The sequence below is a fragment of the Pseudophryne corroboree genome, chromosome 2, assembly GCF_028390025.1.
Source record: "Pseudophryne corroboree isolate aPseCor3 chromosome 2, aPseCor3.hap2, whole genome shotgun sequence".
NCBI classification, from domain to species: Eukaryota; Metazoa; Chordata; class Amphibia; order Anura; family Myobatrachidae; genus Pseudophryne; species Pseudophryne corroboree.
In genome coordinates this window covers 918,556,345-918,578,825 of record NC_086445.1, presented here as the reverse complement: position 1 = coordinate 918,578,825, position 22,481 = coordinate 918,556,345, and the positions used below count along the sequence as shown (strand labels likewise).

The 22,481-nt window shown below is 46.6% G+C and overlaps 1 protein-coding gene across 1 annotated transcript in view; it reads left to right on the top strand.

The window, feature by feature from the left end:
• Positions 1-22,481, top strand: part of TMEM199 (transmembrane protein 199) — an 85,074-nt gene that overhangs the window by 41,271 nt on the left and 21,322 nt on the right. The window lies entirely within an intron of this gene.

The window sequence follows — 22,481 nt, the reverse complement described above, 5'->3', positions numbered from 1 at the left end:
GTCAATCTTCTTGCGGCCGCCAGTGCGAATGAAAACGTTGCTAAAACCTGTGCAAAACCACAAAGGCCTTTGTACCCACCCGTACGTCACGCATTGCGTTGCAGAAATGCCGATTTTTAGCCTGATCGCTGCGCTGCAAACAACAACAACAGCAGCTAGCGATCAACTCGGAATGACCCCCTTAGTGCAAGTGTCTCTGTTAGTTTTGATTATGTCTAAAGTGCTTTAATTGTTGACAGGTTGATTCTAGTTCTTCGGACCTTGTGATCTATCAGGTTGCAATCAACATGTAGCCTGTCTGAGCGCACAGATGTTTATAAGGCTAGAACCATCCAGCAGCTGTTGCTGTGTTTTGCTACAGTCTGATTCTAAATCTTTGAACGTTCTAATGTTCTGACTGAATTTTAATTACTCTGTCTACATCCCTGTGCTTTCATTGGCTGCAGGTTAGTCTTCGCTTTGTAAATGTTCTGCGAACAAGCTGGTTTTAAACCTGTAAACTTTCTAATTGCGAAGTTCTCCCCAAATCCTACAATTTAATAAATACATTGGACCAGTGGACCTCATTCACCATGTAAACACCCTCAAAGTCCCTTCCCTCCTTCTTGCTTTGGACGCCGTGAAGGGTTTCGTGATCATTTATGGTGACTCATATCCTACTCCGCTTTGCCTTTTAAGGTAAATTCCTCAAGGCCATTAAGGCTCTCTATTATAATCCTTATGAATATCTTTTAGCGGGGGGCCACCTCTCGTTCTCCTTCAGCATCTCAAACGACACTAGGCAAGGGTGCCCACTCTCTCCACTAAATTTTGCTTTGATCATTGAGGCCTTTGCTTGAAGAATTCAAGTGACCCCGGACATCTCTTGCATCTCCATTGGCAACTCTTAACATAAACGTTCTCTTTTCACAGATGATGTCCTCCTTACCCTCCCTACCCCCCTACCTCCCTTCCAAACCTTTTTCCATGAATTGTTCCTGTATTGGCAACTGTCCGGTAACAAAGTTAACCCAGACATATCGGAAACCCTGCCTCTGACATTTCGAGATCGTTCCTAGACCTCTTTTGCTTCAACTTTACCTTTAGATGGCAGATGGATCAAATGTCTTGGAATTCACCTTGCCTTAAATCTTATGATAGTATGTATAGGGAAAACTATTCTCCCCTCTTCCGGACATCGAATAGGATATCTCTCGATGGCAGACTATCTTCATCTCTTGGGTTGGTCACATACATGCGTTAAAAATGAATGGCCTTCCCAAATAACTGTGCCTATTCCAGACAATCCCAGTCCCCTCTCATGTCCCCTCTTCTAGTCAATCCTTTTACTATTCATTTATCTGGTACAGTAGGCGGTCCGGCCTGCATAGAGATGTCCTCTTCAAGAGGTCTATAGTTGGAGGTCTAGGCCATCCGTCGATTCTAACTATTATCAGGCATTCAGACTCGGTCATTTGGTAGCCTGGCACTCCCCTCAAGGTACTAAATGGTGAGTTGATTTGGAATCTGATCTTGGTAAGGTAGCCTCTGTTTCCGATCTCCCTTGGCTCTTCGGTAAGCATAGGCCTATCTCCACCATTTCAGTCCCTTGAGTTACCCTAAATTTGTCTGTCTGGGAATCTCTCACCCTTTATGGCACCATCCCTCTTTTTCCCCTGGCCATTCTCCTCATATGGCTTCTACCTGGTTGCAGCTGGCATTAGCCGCTTCCGTCACATTCTCTGTAGATTTGCGCCTCAATCTTTCACTGAACTTCATGAGAAACATCTCTTTCCACAAAAACTGAAACTGGTGCTTGTGCTGTTTTTCCAAATTAATATATTAGATGGATGGATTTATATAAACATTTTAATATGAGTATTTAAAATACAATTGCATAATACGTTTATAAAATGCTGAGAATCAATAAAGGATATTTATCTGCCACATAAAATACTGCAATAGGATCCCAGACTAGTAGTGGCAGCAGAATTCCACATAAAGGTGCTTGAAATAACAGCTGGTATTACCCACTCATATCTTTGTGTGCAGTCCAAACACAGTCTCTCAGCTTGCACGCTTGCTGTGTGACAGCCACTGGGTATCCAATTGTATGCTGTAATAAGCAAAATCAAAAGTTCAAAGCTCTTCAGAGATAGTTTAACAATAGTCCATATAAAGATCCTGGTAGTTAGATGCAGTATATAGGCAGAAGTGAAATCTTGACGCATTTCCCTGAGCACGGCCACCCAGCTTTGTCAGAACTTCTGCTAGTTCACACCTCTTCATAACTCTATCTCTGCCAGCAAATATGTCAAGGTACAAAGTTTTACCATCTAGATGGATTTACTCCTAGAAAAGGCCCTAACTGTGATATTCCAATCTGTGCTGCCCATGAAATTGTGGAGAGGGGCCTGGTTCGCCAGGAGCAGAAAGGAGTTCAGCATCCTAAGGATGCTCCAGTTCTACGACAGCTTTCTAGTCCGCAGGGTGCTGTTCTAGGCACCCTGCAAACCAAATGCCAGTGCCATGGGGGAGCAAACTGCATTCTGGTTGTCTGCACAGCTCGCCCACTGCTATTTATGAATTCTATTTCTTTCTCTTAATGTAGCTCTTGAATTTTTAAGCTGCACTGTGTGAATTTCCATTATTTTAAATAAACATTTACATAACAGCGTTAATCTATACTGCGGACGCAAGGCGCATCTTATTACCATATACATAGAAACATAGAATTTGACGGCAGATAAGAACCACTTGGCCCATCTAGTCTGCCCCCTTTTTTTTATCCTTTAGGCAATCTCAACCCTTTTTGAACCTTAATTATTTGTAAGGATATTCATATGCCTATCCCAAGCATGTTTAAATTGCTCTACAGTCTTAGCCTCTACCACCTCTGATGGGAGGCTATTCCACTTATCCACTACCCTTTCTGTGAAGTAATTTTTCCTTAAATTTCCCTTGAACCTCCCCCCCCCCTCCCTCCAGTCTCAGTGTATGTCCTCGTGTTCTAATACTTCTCTTCCTTTGAAGTATGTTTCCCTCCTGAACTTTGTTATGGCCTTTGATATATTTGAAAGTTTCTATCATGTCCCCCCTTTCCCTTCTCTCCTCCAAACTATACATGTTAAGATCTTTTAGCCTTTCCGGGTAAGTTTTGTGATGTAGGCCATGCACCATTTTAGTTGCCCTTCTTTGTACACTCTCTAATGTATTTATATCCTTCTGGAGATATGGTCTCCAGAACTGGATACAGTATTCCAGATGGGGCCGCACCAATGACTTATACAGTGGCATTATCACTTCTTTTTTCCTGCTACTGATTCCTCTCCCTATGCAACCAAGCATCTGACTTGCCTTTCTCATTGCTTTGTTGCATTGCTTTCCTGCCTTAAAGTCACTTGAAATAGTGACTCCTAAACCCCTTTCCTCCTCTAATAGTATTAATAGCTAATAGTGCGCTGAACGTCGCAGCACTATGTCCCTTAAGAGAAAGCAAGTACTCGCACACGGTATACTGAGGTCCAACGCTCAGATATATATTGTGTGTATATATATATATATATATATATATATATATAGTAAAAGTAACAATGAGCGGCACTCAGCAGACTTGTAGTAGAGAAAATGCAGTTAGTTTAATCTTAAAAGTTATGTATACAAAATAACACATGTACAGTATATCATTCAGTATAATTTTATATATATATATATATATATATATATGTCCAAGTAGGAGGTATAGAGTTACAGTTGCAGCCAGTATACATCACCCCATCCCACAGGACAGTCCTCTCTAGATAGACTCCGCATCTCTTCCCCTCAGCAACTAACTATGCCTTAGAAAAATGCATATATCAAACAGTGGGAGTTAACAGGTTGTTGGTTTCGGTCTCCTTCCATTGGCCCAGGAGAGGGAGGTTTCTCATTCATTGTGTGTTATTGGTCAGTTCATTTGTAAGCAATGTCCAGTTTGAAGATGCAGGTACAGGGATTAACCACTGGGATTCTGCCCACATGCTTTCTCAGGAAGTCCTTTGTTCTCATAAGAATGACTTTATGTTTCATACATTTGTTCATAACTAATCGTTGCAATGTGCTACAATTTACCAATAGCTATCAAATTAATCCACACATTCTCCTGACCATTTTGACACTAAGCATGATTTAATTAACTTGTTCCGTCCCAATAATACACATATATATCATTTTACACTCTATTATAGAAATACAATATAATACAAGTCTGGCGCTGGACATGTTTTGTCTATGTGTAATTTATGTGTTGAATGAATATGTGTCTTTGTGCATCTTTATGGCGTTTTTCAGTGATTGCGCCTTTTACCGTATACAACGGTTATAACAATTGACATGCTCCATCAGGCGCCATCTAGTTACCCCATAGAGGTGAGGAGCAGTGATAGATATAATATATATATATATATATATATATATATATATATATATATAGTGTAGACCTAATTCCGCACTATATATGAGCTCCAACCTTAAGACGTACTCTCTGTTAGCTGGAGTAGTGAGATAAAATACAAACAAAAGAATGTCTCAGGGAGCTGTGTGATTATAATCCTTAGATGTATATTCTCTTCCAAGATTTTTTGACCACAGCATAAGTAAAACAGGTTCAATGTATTCACATATTGCCGTTGAACAGTACATTTGCAGTAAATAATGTGTACATGACAAAATTTAAAATGCAGGCTTCAATTTTAGAACCAACATAAAATGACATCCAATGAAGACTTTCACTAATGTCTGATGTTCTCACATCTGAACCTCATCCCAACGCGTTTCGTCCCAAAGGACTACATCAGGGGTTCATATCTAAATGAGAATATTTTTCATAAAAAAATGTTAAAGACATTTATAAAAGCCGCCATAGTGGTCTTATTTTAGAATGGTAATTATATACATACCAATAAATATTGGAAGAGCTGTATGGGGCCAATAACCACAGGAATACCTGAAAGAACCATATCATGATAATAAATTCATTATATTATTCTGTATTGAAGGAGGAAGTAATTATCCAGTGAGTAAATTGCATTGTCCAATATTATAGGAGGGGGGTAAATATCCAGGACAAAATGGTAAATTCATTGGAATAACCCTGTTTTCATATTCATACTATAACGGGATTTTTTAATGAGACAAGGAGAGATGGAATATATCCTTAATACGCATTACAATTTCTTTTTCATCCACTAGGGGTCACTGGAGTACTCTTGGGATATGGACGGCTTAGCAGAAACAAAGGCACTGAATATTTAAATTTAGAACTCTCCACCCCTCCATATCCCAGAGTACCTCAGTGTACGACCTCAGTGTTTTTTCCGTGCTCACAGCAATAACAAGGCTTGTGGGGACTTCCCACACTTGGTGGAAGATTTTATTAATTTTTCATTTTTACTTTTTAATTTTTACACTTAGCACATCCCTTCCCAGTTTCTGGAAAAACATGGGTCCGGGATGGTGCCGCTGCAAGGACAGCGCATGGCGTGTCGGTCCTCACAAAGAGCACCCTCCCAGCCACAGGCAGCCCACTGTCTCCTGCAACAGCTGGACGGACCTTACACATAGAAGCCCCGTCGCAGCCATGACCTGAGAAGCTGGACGGAGCTTACAGATAGAAGCCCCGTCGCAGCCATGACCGGAAAGCGTCGCAGACCTCCCTACAAAAGGTATGCTGGGGAAACGGGGCGGTCAGCGCAGGCTGCCGCCCCGCTGTGTGGGGTCCGTGGGTAAAGCCGACCGCTCACTACCGTGATAGCCGCTCCAGCGCTCCGTCTGCCGCTCCGACCGCCCGCCCCACGCTCCGTCCTCCCGCCAGGCGCTCCGTCCTCCCGCCAGGCGCTCTGTCAGCGGTACACCGCTCACAGAGGGAGACCCGCCGCAGCTTCGCTCCGTCAGCGGTGCTCACAGAGGGAGACCCGCCGCAGCTTCGCTCCGTCAGCGGTGCTCACAGAGGGAGACCCGCCGCAGCTTCATCAGCGGTGCTCACTGAGAGAGACCCGCGCAGCTTGCCTAGCAACGCCGCACTCCGGCCAGCCGACCTCAGCTGCTCTGGACTATGTGTCCCTCGCCTCCCTGCAATGAGCTTCCCAGCTCCCCGCTGAGACACAGCGCTACAGGGAGTACAGGGAAGGGGGGGGGGGAGTGGGGGACCTGACTGATTACTGCGTGGCTGCAGCTGCCAGATGCTGCAAGGGGAAAATCACGGTATAATAGGCTGTTGAGCCTATATATATAGCTGCCATATCTATAGAAGCTATTAATATTAACATATCTATAGAAGATATTAATACAAAATTAACTGCAGGCAGAGCTTATATTAAATGTGCCCTGCCTGTGATTGTATTGTAACCTGCATGTCATTATCAGTGTATACTAGACTGTGATTATCACTGTATAATAATCTATTGAGCCTATATTAACTGCAGCAGGTATTGTAACTTGTCCTGTGAGTCTCAGTGTAAGCATGGCATGGGGGCCATTTTAATCATGTTTCCTGTTTCTTCCAGTGGTAATTCCAGAACATTCCTGCCCTACATCTCTACGCCACCGGAGGCGCAGGGGTGTTAGTGGGAATTTTGGTTCAGGTTTCACATAGGCTGCCCATGTAAACTGTATTTAGCCATAAATATATATATATATATATATATATATATATATATATATATATATATATATATATTACGCACCTTAAGTAAAGATTTTACTGAGTCGTGCAAGTGTCTGTCCTTTGGCTATTGTGGCATAAATCTACCACAGATCCTATGTTAAGCATTGGCAATTCAAACTGCTCGACAGGAGCGGTAAGAGCGGAGTCTCGGAAGTTACTCCGCCAGCTCTAACGAAGGAGTCTCAGTCTTTCCAAAGGTCCAATTTCCCTTTGGGTACCAGGGTGTTAATTTAACTGGTCTTATAATTTAATGCAGTCTGACAATTCTATGTCAAACCTCACAGCGATAACTACGAGTGAGAAGGGTACATTAGACCAGCAGTCAGATAGTGCGGGGTTTTGACAACCATACATTGCTAATGACCAGTGAGTCAATGTCTCAAATTTACAGAGACTAAGGAGACTCTAACATCTAATCCGTCGAATTTAATAAACGACAGATCTTCAATCAGTTTCTTATTTAGAATATCTAACTAAGATTTAAGTCTATTTACCCGTTTCCACATCTAAATGGGAGAATCCACCATTGGTGAATTCGTCTGTGTCAAACATTATAAAGACCCAAGATACATGTGGGTCACTAGGCGCTCTATGTATGGAAACAATGACGATCACGTTAGACTTATCGTTAATAAGAAGCTGCAGAGTATCTCTGTAAAGCTTCTGCTGACGCCTGTTACCTCGATTCTCGCTTTTTATCGTCGCTAGTTTCAGCACGACAAGGCCAGAAGTTGTTTGGTACTAAATTTGATATTCAGGCCAAGGCGGGGGGGGGGGGGGTAAAGTCTAGCCATTGCCTCCTCCGGTATCAAAACGGAAATACTTTGGTCCGGCGTTTAAAGTCTTTAGACTTCAGTCTTTTCAAGGCTGTGGTACAAAAACAGTCACGACTTGTAACGCCAGGGCGCTAAAGTCAACAAGCCAGTGGCTTGACGGCCTCTTAGGCCATCTCGAATTTCCAATTGTGGAAGCGCGCCTTTACACGTTACATTTGCCGGGTTTCCAGACATCCACTCATGGATGTATCCGCTATTTAAAGGTTAAAAGACAAGACTGCTTCTGTCGGACGAAATTAGGCGTTTTGGCAGGTTGCCATTCAGTCTCTGCTGGTTTCAGCTGTTTTTATTTCCAGGCCTGGTACACCAACAGAGTCAGGGTTACTTATTCCCTCTGTTTGGGGTACCGAAGCCGGAGGGCTCCGTCGCAGTCTCAATCAGCAAGTCACTTACTACAGTTTGAAAATGGATTTCTGCGGTTAGTATTTGCATATTTGGAGCCACAAGATTGCATGATTGCGCTTGATCTTCAGAATGCGTATTTACCCATTCCGGTTTGGTCACCGCATCACAGGTTCTTGTGTTTTGCAATACGCCACAACCATTAACCGTTTCAGGTTCTACCGTTTGGCCTCTTGTCAGCGCCTCGGGTATTCACCAAAGTGATGTTGGTGATGATAGCTCATCTCAGAGCCCTGGCAGTGACAATCGTTCCATACTTAGACGATCTGCTCATAAGAACTCTGTCTCAACAGAGGTTCCTCTTACTTGCGCTACTAACGTACACCACGGTTGCAGTGTCAAGTTCAAAAACAATCGCATCTAATACCGTCTGAACGACTTCAATTCCTAGGTATGCGTATAGATACGGTAAATCAAAGAGATTTACCTACTACACCAGAAAGAACAGATTATACCATCTAGTACAATTAGTGCAAAAGCCACGCACACTAGCGGTACATTGGTGTATTCGCCTATTAGGAACAATGATGTGTTTTCGAAGCTCTTTAGTTCGCCGGGTTTCAGTCGCGTTTCCCACAGGGGGGCGAGGGTGTCTATACTCTGGGCGAGAGTCTCAGAGGTTGAGGAGTTGTAGTTAAAAAGGTCAGCGACAGGGGTTCTACAACGGATCACGACAGATTGCTGTCTATAAATGTCCTGGAACTCCGTGCAATTTACAATGCACTACATTCGCTTTCAGTCTGTCCAAGTGCAGTCAGACAACGCAACGTGAGTTGCATACACAACATCCAGGGAGGACCGAGAAGCCGCATGGCAATGCGGGAGGTAGCTCGAATCCTCAATTGCCCAGAATACCACAAGGTGATATTGTCGACGGGGTTCATTCCGGGAGTGGACATCTGTTAGACAGATGATCTTAGCCGTCGGGATTTTCATCCAGAAAACTGGGCATTAAATCCAGAGGTGTTTCACATGTGGGTCCACAGGTGGGGTTACCTTCAGGTGTACATGATGGCATCTCGCCACAATTACAAACGCTCAGTATGTGTACAGAACGACAGGTCACAAGGGCAGTGGCGGTGGAGGCTCTCACATTCGCGTGGTCGTACAGCCTCGTGTATCTGGGTCCACCGTTTTCCGCTGCTCTCTCCGTTGCTAAAACGGATCATAAGACAGTTCGTCACAGTCATACTAGTGATATCTCATGGGTTTCGGAGAGCTTGCTTCTCGAATCTCCAAGGAATACTCGCACACGATCCTTGCCCGCTCATACTACGTCCAACCTGTTACAACAGGGACCGTTCTTTTACCCCTATTTACCTATGTACCGCGGCTGCGGTTGACGGGGTGGTGGTTGAGACCGCCCTCTTAAGACAAGAGATAGGGCATTACAGTATCGGTTATACCAACCATGTTACGAGCTAGGAAGCCGGTTACGGCAGCTCATTATTACAGAATTTGGTGTGCCTATATTATTGCAGAATTTGGTGTGCCTATATAGGTTGGTGTGAAGCTCGGAAGTTTCCGACATCATCTTTCAAGTTACCCGTATTCTGTTATTTTACAGACGGGGTGGGATGGAGAACTGCGTTTATCTACACTGAGGGTGCAGGTATCTGTGTTGTCAATTTATTTTCAAAGACGTTTGACTCTATTGCGTCGGTACACACCTTTCTACAAGGTGTCATCAGAGTGCAGCCTCCATTTATCCCACCTACAGAGCCATGCGACTTGAAGCTGGGTTCAGATTTCTTACAGTTTTCATATTTTGAACCCTTACAACAAATGGGGATTAAGTTTATCACTTGGAAAACGTTTTTTCTTCTAGCCTTAGCTTCGGCAAGGGTTTTGTTTTCAAATTTGGGTGCCTTGTATTCCAAGCCACCGTATTTGGGTTTCCTCATGACAGAGCGGAACTTCGGACGATTTCCGATTTCTTATTTCTCTGACGTCCTAAGTGGATGCTGGGGACTCCGTCAGGACCATGGGGAATAGCGGCTCCGCAGGAGACAGGGCACAAAAGTAAAAGCTTTAGGATCAGGTGGTGTGCACTGGCTCCTCCCCCTATGACCCTCCTCCAAGCCTCAGTTAGGTTTTTGTGCCCGGCCGAGAAGGGTGCAATCTAGGTGGCTCTCCTAAAGAGCTGCTTAGAGTAAAAGTTTTGTTAGGTTTTTTATTTTCAGTGAGTCCTGCTGGCAACAGGCTCACTGCAACGAGGGACTTAGGGGAGAAGAAGTGAACTCACCTGCGTGCAGGATGGATTGGCTTCTTAGGCTACTGGACACTAGCTCCAGAGGGACGATCACAGGTACAGCCTGGATGGGTCACCGGAGCCGCGCCGCCGACCCCCTTGCAGATGCTGAAGAGAAAAGAGGTCCAGAAATCGGCGGCTGAAGACTTCTCAGTCTTCATGAGGTAGCGCACAGCACTGCAGCTGTGCGCCATTGCTCTCAGCACACTTCACACCAACGGTCACTGAGGGTGCAGGGCGCTTGGGGGGGCGCCCTGGGCAGCAATGAAAGTACCTATGCTGGCTAAAAATACATCACATATAGCCCCTGGGGCTATATGGATGTATTTAACCCCTGCCAGGTTGTCAGAAAAACGGGAGAAGAAGCCCGCTGAAAAGGGGGCGGGGCCTATTCTCCTCAGCACACAGCGCCATTTTCCTACACAGCTCCGCTGCTAGGAAGGCTCCCAGGCTCTCCCCTGCACTGCACTACAGAAACAGGGTTAAAACAGAGAGGGGGGGCACTTATTTGGCGATATTATTATATATTAAGATGCTATAAGGGAAAACACTTATATAAGGTTGTCCCTGTATAATATAGCGTTTTGGTGTGTGCTGGCAAACTCTCCCTCTGTCTCCCCAAAGGGCTAGTGGGGTCCTGTCCTCTATCAGAGCATTCCCTGTGTGTGTGCTGTGTGTCGGTACGTGTGTGTCGACATGTATGAGGACGATGTTGGTGAGGAGGCGGAGCAATTGCCTGTAATGGTGATGTCACTCTCTAGGGAGTCGACACCGGAATGGATGGCTTATTTAGGGAATTACGTGATAATGTCAACACGCTGCAAGGTCGGTTGACGACATGAGACAGCCGGCAAACCAATTAGTACCTGTCCAGGCGTCTCAAACACCGTCAGGGGCTTTAAAACGCCCATTTACCTCAGTCGGTCGACACAGACACGGACACTGACTCCAGTGTCGACGGTGAAGAAACAAACGTATTTTCCATTTGGGCCACACGTTACATGTTAAGGGCAATGAAGGAGGTGTTACATATTTCTGATACTACAAGTACCACAAAAGAGGGTATTATGTGGGGTGTGAAAAAACTACCTGTAGTTTTTCCTGAATCAGATAAAATTAAATGAAGTGTGTGATGATGCGTGGGTTTCCCCCGATAGAAAATTATTGCCGTTATACCCTTTCCCGCCAGAAGTTAGGGCGCGTTGGGAAACACCCCTTAGGGTGGATAAGGCGCTCACACGCTTATCAAAACAAGTGGCGTTACCGTCTCCAGATACGGCCGCCCTCAAGGAGCCAGCTGATAGGAGGCTGGAAAATATCCTAAAAAGTATATACACACATACTGGTGTTATACTGCGACCAGCGATCGCCTCAGCCTGGATGTGCAGCGCTGGGGTGGCTTGGTCGGATTCCCTGACTGAAAATATTGATACCCTTGACTATAGAGCATTTAAAGGATGCATTTCTATATATGCGAGATGCACAGAGGGATATTTGCACTCTGGCATCAAGAGTAAGTGCGATGTCCATATCTGCCAGAAGATGTTTATGGACACGACAGTGGTCAGGTGATGCAGATTCCAAACGGCACAAAGGTGTATTGCCGTATAAAGGGGAGGAGTTATTTGGGGTCGGTCCATCGGACCTGGTGGCCACGGCAACAGCTGGAAAATCCACCTTTTTTACCCCAAGTCACATCTCAGCAGAAAAAGACACCGTCTTTTCAGCCTCAGTCCTTTCGTCCCCATAAGGGCAAGCAGGCAAAAGGCCAGGGATAGAGGAAAGGGAAGAAGACTGCAGCAGGCAGCCCATTCCCAGGAACAGAAGCCCTCCACCGCTTTTGCCAAGTCCTCAGCATGACGCTGGGGCCGTACAGGACTCAGGTGCGGTGGGGGGTCGTCTCAAGAGTTTCAGCGCGCAGTGGGCTCACTCGCAAGTGGACCCCTGGATCCTACAAGTAGTATCCCAGGGGTACAGATTGGAAATTCGAGACGTCTCCCCCTCGCAGGTTCCTGAAGTCTGCTTTACGAACGTCTCCCTCCGACAGGGAGGCAGTATTGGAAACAATTCACAAGCTGTATTCCCAGCAGGTGATAATCAAAGTACCCCTCCTACAACAAGGAAAGGGGTATTATTCCACACTATATTGTGGTACTGAAGCCAGACGGCTCGGTGAGACCTATTCTAAATCTGAAATATTTGAACACTTACATACAAAGGTTCAAATCAAGATGGAGTCACTCAGAGCAGTGATAGCGAACCAGGAAGAAGGGGACTATATGGTGTCCCTGGACATCAAGGATGCTTACCTCCATGTCCCAATTTGCCCTTCTCACCAAGGGTACCTCAGGTTCGTGGTACAAAACTGTCACTATCAGTTTCAGACGCTGCCGTTTGGATTGTCCACGGCACCCCGGGTCTTTACCAAGGTAATGGCCGAAATGATGATTCTTCTTCAAAGAAAAGGCGTCTTAATTATCCCTTACTTGGACGATCTCCTGATAAGGGCAAGGTCCAGAGAACAGTTGGATGTCGGAGTAGCACTATCTCAAGTAGTTCTACGACAGCACGGGTGGATTCTAAATATTCCAAAATCGCAGCTGTCTCCGACGACACGTCTGCTGTTCCTAGGGATGATTCTGGACACAGTCCAGAAAAAGGTGTTTCTCCCGGAGGAGAAAGCCAGGGAGTTATCCGAGCTAGTCAGGAACCTCCTAAAACCAGGAAAAGTGTCAGTGCATCATTGCACAAGGGTCCTGGGAAAAATGGTGGCTTCTTACGAAGCGATTCCATTCGGCAGATTTCACGCAAGAACTTTTCAGTGGGATCTGCTGGAAAAATGGTCCGGATCGCATCTTCAGATGCATCAGCGGATAACCCTGTCTCCAAGGACAAGGGTGTCTCTTCTGTGGTGGCTGCAGAGGGCTCATCTACTAAAGGGCCACAGATTCGGCATTCAGGACTGGGTCCTGGTGACCACGGATGCCAGCCTGAAAGGCTGGGGAGCAGTCACACAAGGAAAAAATTTCCAGGGAGTGTGATCAAGTCTGGAGACTTCTCTCCACAAAAATGTACTGGAGCTAAGAGCAATTTACAATGCTCTAAGCTTAGCAAGACCTCTGCTTCAAGGTCAGCCGGTATTGATCCAGTGGGACAACATCACGGCAGTCGCCCACGTAAACAGACAGGGCGGCACAAGAAGCAGGAGGGCAATGGCAGAAACTGCAAGAATTCTTCGCTGGGCGGAAAATCATGTGATAGCACTGTCAGCAGTGTTCATTCCGGGAGTGGACAACTGGGAAGCAGACTTCCTCAGCACGACCTCCACCCGGGAGAGTGGGGACTTCATCGGGAAGTCTTCCACATGATTGTGAACCGTTGGGAAAGACCAAAGGTGGACATGATGGCGTCCCGCCTGAACAAAAAACTGGACAGGTATTGCGCCAGGTCAAGAGACCCTCAGGCAATAGCTGTGGACGTTCTGGTAACACCGTGGGTGTACCAGTCGGTGTATGTGTTCCCTCCTCTGCTTTTCATACCTAAGGTACTGAGAATTATAAGACGTAGAGGAGTAAGAACTATACTCGTGGCTCCGGATTGGCCAAGAAGGACTTGGTACCCGGAACTTCAAGCGATGCTCACAGAGGACTCATGGCCTCTGCCGCTAAGAAGGGACTTGCTTCAGCAAGTACCATGTCTGTTCCAAGACTTACCGCGGCTGCGTTTGACGGCATGGCGGTTGAACGCCGGATCCTAAGGGAAAAAGGCATTCCGGAAGAGGTCATTCCTACCCTGGTCAAAGCCAGGAAGGAGGTGACCGCACAACATTATCACCACATGTGGCGAAAATATGTTGCGTGGTGTGAGGCCAGGAAGGCCCCACGAAGAAATTTCAACTCGGTCGATTCCTGCATTTCCTGCAAACAGGAGTGTCTATGGGCCTCAAATTGGGGTCCATTAAGGTTCAAATTTCGGCCCTGTCGATTTTCTTCCAGAAAGAATTGGCTTCAGTTCCTGAAGTCCAGAAGTTTGTCAAGGGAGTACTGCATATACAACCCCCTTTTGTGCCTCCAGTGGCACTGTGGGATCTCAACGTAGTTCTGGGATTCCTCAAATCACATTGGTTTAAACCGCTCAAATCTGTGGATTTGAAATATCTCACATGGAAAGTGACCATGATGTTGGCCCTGGCCTCGGCCAGGCGAGTGTCAGAATTGGCGGCTTTGTCTCACAAAAGCCCATATCTGATTGTCCATTCGGACAGGGCAGAGCTGCGGACTCGTCCCCAGTTTCTCCCTAAGGTGGTGTCAGCGTTTCACCTGAACCAGCTTATTGTGGTACCTGCGGCTACTAGGGACTTGGAGGACTCCAAGTTGCTAGATGTTGTCAGGGCCCTGAAAATATAGGTTTCCAGGACGGCTGGAGTCAGGTAAACTGACTTGCTGTTATCCTGTATGCACCCAACAAACTGGGTGCTCTTGCTTCTAAGCAGACGATTGCTAGTTGGATGTGTAGTACAATTCAGCTTGCACATTCTGTGGCAGGCCTGCCACAGCCAAAATATGTAAATGCCCATTCCACAAGGAAGGTGGGCTCATCTTGGGCGGCTGCCCGAGGGGTCTCGGCTTTACAACTTTGCCGAGCTGCTACTTGGTCAGGGGCACACCCTGGCTGAGGAGGACCTGGAGTTCTCTCACTCGGTGCTGCAGAGTCATCCGCACTCTCCCGCCCGTTTGGGAGCTTTGGTATAATCCCCATGGTCCTGACGGAGTCCCCAGCATCCACTTAGGACGTCAGAGAAAATAAGAATTTACTTACCGATAATTCTATTTCTCGTAGTCCGTAGTGGATGCTGGGCGCCCATCCCAAGTGCGGATTGTCTGCAATACTTGTACATAGTTATTGTTACAAAAATCGGGTTATTATTGTTGTGAGCCATCTTTTCAGAGGCTCCGCTGTTATCATGCTGTTAACTGGGTTCAGATCACAGGTTGTACAGTGTGATTGGTGTGGCTGGTATGAGTCTTACCCGGGATTCAAAATCCTTCCTTATTGTGTACGCTCGTCCGGGCACAGTATCCTAACTGAGGCTTGGAGGAGGGTCATAGGGGGAGGAGCCAGTGCACACCACCTGATCCTAAAGCTTTTACTTTTGTGCCCTGTCTCCTGCGGAGCCGCTATTCCCCATGGTCCTGACGGAGTCCCCAGCATCCACTACGGACTACGAGAAATAGAATTATCGGTAAGTAAATTCTTATTTTTTCACATCAATAAACCAATAGTGTTTCCTGTGTTGACAGCACATTCTAGAATTCTGAATGTGGTACGCGCATTACGCGTTTATATGTCCCGAACGTCTACAGTTCGTAATACGGATACGTTGTTTGTTCTCTATGATGCTGCCAACTGGGGTTAGCCAGTTTCTCAGCAGACATTATCCAGTTGGATAAAACTGACTACACGTCAGGCTTACCTTAAGGCTAAGTTACAGTCGCCTACGTCAGTAATAGCTCATCACACAGGTTCTGTGGGAATATCATGACCAGCTGGTCGTGGAGTTTCTACGACGCGGCTACATAGTCTTCAGTGCACACGTTTGTGCGCGTTTACAAGTTTTGAAACGTTTGCGGCATCAGCATCTAGCTTTGGCCGCCTACTGTTACAGGTGTCAAACAGCTCTCCCGCCCACGAGGGAAGCTTTGGTACGTCCCAAGAGTACTCCAGTGACCCCTAGTGGATGAAAAAGAAAATAGGATTTTGGTACTTACCAGGTAAATCCTTTTCTTTGAATCCATAGGGGGCACTGGACGCCCACCCAGAGCAGTTTTACCTGCGTTGTATTAAGCTCAGAGGAGCTTATGGTACCACATTTTCACCGATTGGTTCAAATTATAAAGGTCTATCGGTTATGGTGTCAACTGTTTAGTTGACAGTAACGTTATGTGTCAACTTTGTTGTTGTCCGTTATGTTATAGGAATTCTCCATTGTCAACCTCTCTATAGTTCCTGTTCGCTCAGTAAAAAACACTGAGGTCGTACACTGAGGTACTCTGGGATATGGAGGGGTGGAGAGTTCTAAATTTAAATATTCAGTGCCTTTGTTTCTGCTAAGCCGTCCATATCCCAAGAGTACTCCAGTGCCCCCTATGGATTCAAAGAAAAGGATTTACCTGGTAAGTACCAAAATCCTATTTTTTGTATTCTAATGATGTTGATAATTCATTGTTAACAACATACGTAATTTACATGATTTATACAGACAGAATTTCATAACGGAGTATTGAGCATATATCACGATAACCATAAGGAATTTAGGTGACAGAGCAAAAAAGGAGAAGAAAAATTAATTGAAAATACATAATTTCTCTGACGTCCTAGTGGATGCTGGGAACTCCGAAAGGACCATGGGGAATAGCGGCTCCGCAGGAGACTGGGCACAACTAAAGAAAGCTTTTAGGTCACCTGGTGTGCACTGGCTCCTCCCACTATGACCCTCCTCCAAGCCTCAGTTAGATTTTGTGCCCGGCCGAGGTTGGATGCACACTAGGGGCTCTCCTGAGCTTCTAGAAAGAAAGTATATAATTAGGTTTTTTATTTTACAGTGAGACCTGCTGGCAACAGGCTCACTGCAGCGAGGGACTAAGGGGAGAAGAAGCGAACCTACCTGCTTGCAGCTAGCTTGGGCTTCTTAGGCTACTGGACACCATTAGCTCCAGAGGGATCGACCGCATGGAACTGGCCTTGGTGTTCGGTCCCGGAGCCGCGCCGCCGTCCCCCTTACAGAGCCAGAAGCAAGAAGAGGTCCGGAAAATCGGCGGCAGAAGACATCAGTCTTCACCAAGGTAGCGCACAGCACTGCAGCTGTGCGCCATTGCTCCTCATACACACTTCACACTCCGGTCACTGAGGGTGCAGGGCGCTAGGGGGGGGCGCCCTGAGCAGCAATAAAAACACCTTGGCTGGCAAAAATACCACAATATATAGCCCTAGAGGCTATATATGTGATAATTACCCCTGCCAGAATCCATAAAAAAGCGGGAGAATAGTCCTCGAAAAAGGGGCGGAGCTATTTCCTTCAGCACACTGGCGCCATTTCTCCCTCACAGCTCCGCTGGAAGGAAGCTCCCTGGCTCTCCCCTGCAGTCTACACTACAGAAAAGGGTAAAAAAGAGAGGGGGGGCACTAAATTTAGGCGCAGTATATATAACAGCAGCTATAGGGGACATAATTCAGTTAGTCCCTGCATTATATAGCGCTCTGGTGTGTGCTGGCATACTCTCACTCTGTCTCCCCAAAGGGCTTTGGTTGGTCCTGTCCTCTGTTAGAGCATTCCCTGTGTGTGTGCGGTGTGTCGGTACGGCTGTGTCGACATGTTTGATGAGGATAATGAGGTGGAGGCGGAGCAGATGCCTATAGAAGGGATGTCACCCCCTGCGGGGCAGACACCTGAGTGGATGGACTTATGGAAGGAATTGCGTGCACGTGTCGACTCCTTACACAAAAAATTTGACGACATGCCAAATGCGGGACAGCCGGCTTCTCAGCTCGTGCCTGTCCAGGCGTCTCAAAGACCATCGGGGGCTCTAAAACGCCCGCTACCTCAGATGGCAGACGCAGATGTCGACACGGATACTGACACCAGTGTCGACGACGATGAGTCTAGTCTAATGTCCACTAAGGCCATTCGTTGCATGATTGAAGCAATGAAAGAGGTGTTACAAATTTCTGATATAAACCCAGGTACCACTAAAAAGGGTATTATGTTTGGGGAGAAAAAACTACCCGTAGTTTTTCCCCCATCAGAAGAATTAAATGAAGTGTGTGAAGAAGCGTGGGCTTTCCCTGATAAAAGATTGGTAATCGCTAAGAAGTTACTAATGGCGTTGGGTGGATAAAGCGCTCACACGTTTGTCTAAAAAGGTGGCACTACCGTCTCCGGATACGGCCGCCCTCAAGGAACCTGCTGATAGAAAGCAGGAGGCGATCCTGAAGTCTGTATATACACACTCAGGCATTATACTTAGACCAGCTATTGCATCAGCATGGATGTGCAGTGCTGCCGCTGCGTGGTCAGATTCCCTGTCAGAAAATATTGACAATAAGGGTGAGGAGTTATTCGGGGATGGTCTCTCGGACCTAGTTTCCACAGCAACTGCTGGGAAGTCAGCATTTTTACCCCATGTTCCCTCACAGTCTAAAAAGGCGCCGTTTTATCAGGTACAGTCCTTTCGGACTCAGAAAAACAGGCGTGGAAAAGGCGGGTCCTTTCTGTCCAGAGGCAGAGGTAGGGGAAAAAGGCTGCAACAAACAGCAGGTTCCCAGGAGCAAAAGTCCTCCCCCGCTTCTTCCAAGTCCGCCGCATGACGGTGGGGCTCCACAGGCGGAGCCAGGTACGGTGGGGGGCCGCCTCAAAAATTTCAGCGATCAGTGGGCTCGCTCACAGGCGGATCCCTGGATCCTGCAAATAGTATCCCAAGGGTACAAACTGGAATTCGAGGCGTCTCCACCCCACCGGTTCCTAAAATCTGCCTTGCCGACAACTCCCTCAGGCAGGGAGGCTGTGCTAGAGGCAATTCACAAGCTGTATTCCCAGCAGGTGATAGTCAAGGTGCCCCTACTTCAACAAGGACGGGGTTACTATTCCACACTGTTTGTGGTACCGAAACCGGACGGTTCGGTGAGACCCATTTTAAATTTGAAATCCTTGAACACATACATAAAAAAATTCAAGTTCAAGATGGAATCGCTCAGGGCGGTTATTGCAAGCCTGGACGAGGGGGATTACATGGTATCCCTGGACATCAAGGATGCTTACCTGCATGTCCCCATTTACTATCCTCACCAGGAGTACCTCAGATTTGTGGTACAGGATTGCCATTACCAATTCCAGACGCTGCCGTTTGGACTCTCCACGGCACCGAGGGTGTTTACCAAGGTAATGGCAGAAATGATGATACTCCTTCGAAGAAAGGGAGTTTTAATTATCCCGTACTTGGACGATCTCCTAATAAAGGCGAGGTCCAAGGAGCAGTTGTTGGTGGGAGTAGCACTATCTCAGGAGGTGCTACACCAGCACGGTTGGATTCTGAATATTCCAAAATCACAGCTGGTTCCGACGACACGTCTACTGTTCCTGGGTATGATTCTGGATACAGTCCAGAAAAAAGTGTTTCTCCCGGAGGAGAAAGCCAAGGAGCTGTCATCTCTAGTCAGAGACCTCCTGAAACCGAAACAGGTATCGGTGCATCACTGCACGCGGGTCCTGGGAAAGATGGTGGCTTCTTACGAAGCAATTCCTTTCGGCAGGTTCCATGCCAGAATCTTTCAGTGGGACCTGTTGGACCAATGGTCCGGATCGCATCTTCAGATGCATCGCCTAATAACCCTGTCTCCAAGAACCAGGGTGTCTCTGCTGTGGTGGCTGCAGAGTGCTCATCTTCTAGAGGGCCGCAGATTCGGCATACAGGACTGGGTCCTGGTGACCATGGACGCCAGCCTTCGAGGCTGGGGGGCAGTCACACAGGGAAGAAACTTCCAAGGACTATGGTCGAGTCAGGAAACTTCCCTACACATAAATATTCTGGAACTAAGGGCCATTTACAATGCCCTAAGTCAGGCAAAATCCCTGCTTCTACACCAGCCGGTACTGATCCAGTCAGACAACATCACGGCAGTCGCCCATGTAAATCGACAGGGCGGCACAAGAAGCAGGATGGCAATGGCAGAAGCCACAAGGATTCTCCGATGGGCGGAAAATCACGTACTAGCACTGTCAGCAGTGTTCATTCCGGGAGTGGACAACTGGGAAGCAGACTTTCTCAGCAGGCACGACCTCCACCCGGGAGAGTGGGGACTTCATCCAGAAGTCTTCACGCTGATTGTAAATCGATGGGAACGACCACAGGTGGACATGATGGCGTCCCGCCTAAACAAAAAACTAGAGAGATATTGCGCCAGGTCAAGGGACCCTCAGGCGATAGCTGTGGACGCTCTAGTGACACCGTGGGTGTACCAGTCAGTTTATGTGTTCCCTCCTCTGCCTCTCATACCAAGGGTACTGAGAATAATAAGAAAACGAGGAGTAAGAACAATACTCGTGGTTCCGGATTGGCCAAGACGAGCGTGGTACCCGGAACTTCAAGAGATGATCTCAGAGGACCCATGGCCTCTACCGCTCAGACAGGACCTGCTGCAGCAGGGGCCCTGTCTGTTCCAAGACTTACCGCGGCTGTGTTTGACGGCATGGCGGTTGAACGCCGGATCCTGAAGGAAAAGGGCATTCCGGAGGAAGTCATTCCTACGCTGATTAAAGCCAGGAAAGATGTAACTGTAAAGCATTATCACCGCATATGGCGGAAATATGTTGCTTGGTGTGAGGCCAAAAAGGCCCCAACAGAGGAATTTCAACTGGGTCGATTTCTGCATTTCCTACAAGCAGGAGTGTCTATGGGCCTGAAATTAGGCTCCATTAAGGTACAGATCTCGGCTCTGTCGATTTTCTTCCAGAAAGAACTAGCTTCACTACCTGAAGTTCAGACGTTTGTGAAAGGAGTGCTGCATATTCAGCCCCCGTTTGTGCCTCCAGTGGCACCTTGGGATCTCAACGTGGTGTTGAGTTTCTTAAAATCACATTGGTTTGAGCCACTTAAAACCGTGGATCTAAAATATCTCACGTGGAAAGTGGTCATGTTATTGGCCTTGGCTTCAGCCAGGCGTGTGTCAGAATTGGCGGCTTTGTCATGTAAAAGCCCTTATCTGATTTTCCATATGGATGGGGCGGAATTGAGGACTCGTCCCCAGTTTCTCCCTAAGGTGGTATCAGCTTTTCACTTGAACCAACCTATTGTGGTGCCTGCGGCTACTAGGGACTTGGAGGATTCCAAGTTACTGGACGTAGTCAGGGCCTTGAAAATTTATGTTTCCAGGACGGCTAGAGTCAGGAAAACTGACTCGCTATTTATCCTGTATGCACCCAACAAGCTGGGTGCTCCTGCTTCTAAGCAGACTATTGCTCGCTGGATTTGTAGCACAATTCAGCTGGCGCATTCTGCGGCTGGACTGCCGCATCCTAAATCAGTAAAAGCCCATTCCACAAGGAAGGTGGGCTCATCTTGGGCGGCTGCCCGAGGGGTCTCGGCTTTACAACTTTGCCGAGCTGCTACTTGGTCAGGGGCAAACACGTTTGCAAAATTCTACAAATTTGATACCCTGGCTGAGGAGGACCTTGAGTTCTCTCATTCGGTGCTGCAGAGTCATCCGCACTCTCCCGCCCGTTTGGGAGCTTTGGTATAATCCCCATGGTCCTTTCGGAGTTCCCAGCATCCACTAGGACGTCAGAGAAAATAAGATTTTACTCACCGGTAAATCTATTTCTCGTAGTCCGTAGTGGATGCTGGGCGCCCGTCCCAAGTGCGGATTGTCTGCAATACTTGTACATAGTTATTGTTAACTATAGGGTTATTGTTGAGCCATCTGTTGAGAGGCTCAGTTGTTTTCATACTGTTAAACTGGGTATGGTATCACGAGTTATACGGTGTGATTGGTGTGGCTGGTAAGAGTCTTACCCGGGATTCAAAATCCTTCCTTATTATGTCAGCTCGTCCGGGCACAGTGTCCTAACTGAGTCTTGGAGGAGGGTCATAGTGGGAGGAGCCAGTGCACACCAGGTGACCTAAAAGCTTTCTTTAGTTGTGCCCAGTCTCCTGCGGAGCCGCTATTCCCCATGGTCCTTTCGGAGTTCCCAGCATCCACTACGGACTACGAGAAATAGATTTACCGGTGAGTAAAATCTTATTTTTTTTACATACCAGTATAAAAATATATCAGAACAATGACGCTGAGTTCGTCAGTATTTGACAATGGATCAGGCCTATAACAAAAATGATATCCATATATAGCGTTTCTCCCATTTAATTAATAGGGTGAGAATGGGGAAAGGATTCTTTCCTCAGAAGAGGCTAATCATACATACCAAATTGAACAAAAAGAATATCAATATCAATGCTGTATTCTCTACCGCTTACAACCACAATTGTGTTGATCAGGCCTACAAAACAGTAATTGACATCATATATTGTTCTCCTTAGTAGTTTGCAAACTATACAGAGTACTACAAAACCTATTTTCATTTTCAATATAGACTATGACTTTTTTATATTATCATGTAGTTAGTAAACTTGTTTCAAATCTCAAAACACTGCCATAATAATCTACTAATGAACAATGGTTACATTTATTCATTTTTATGTGGATAAGCATTCATGTAGCAACTCAGTCTTTCAATATAAATAAAGTGTTACAATATGAAACT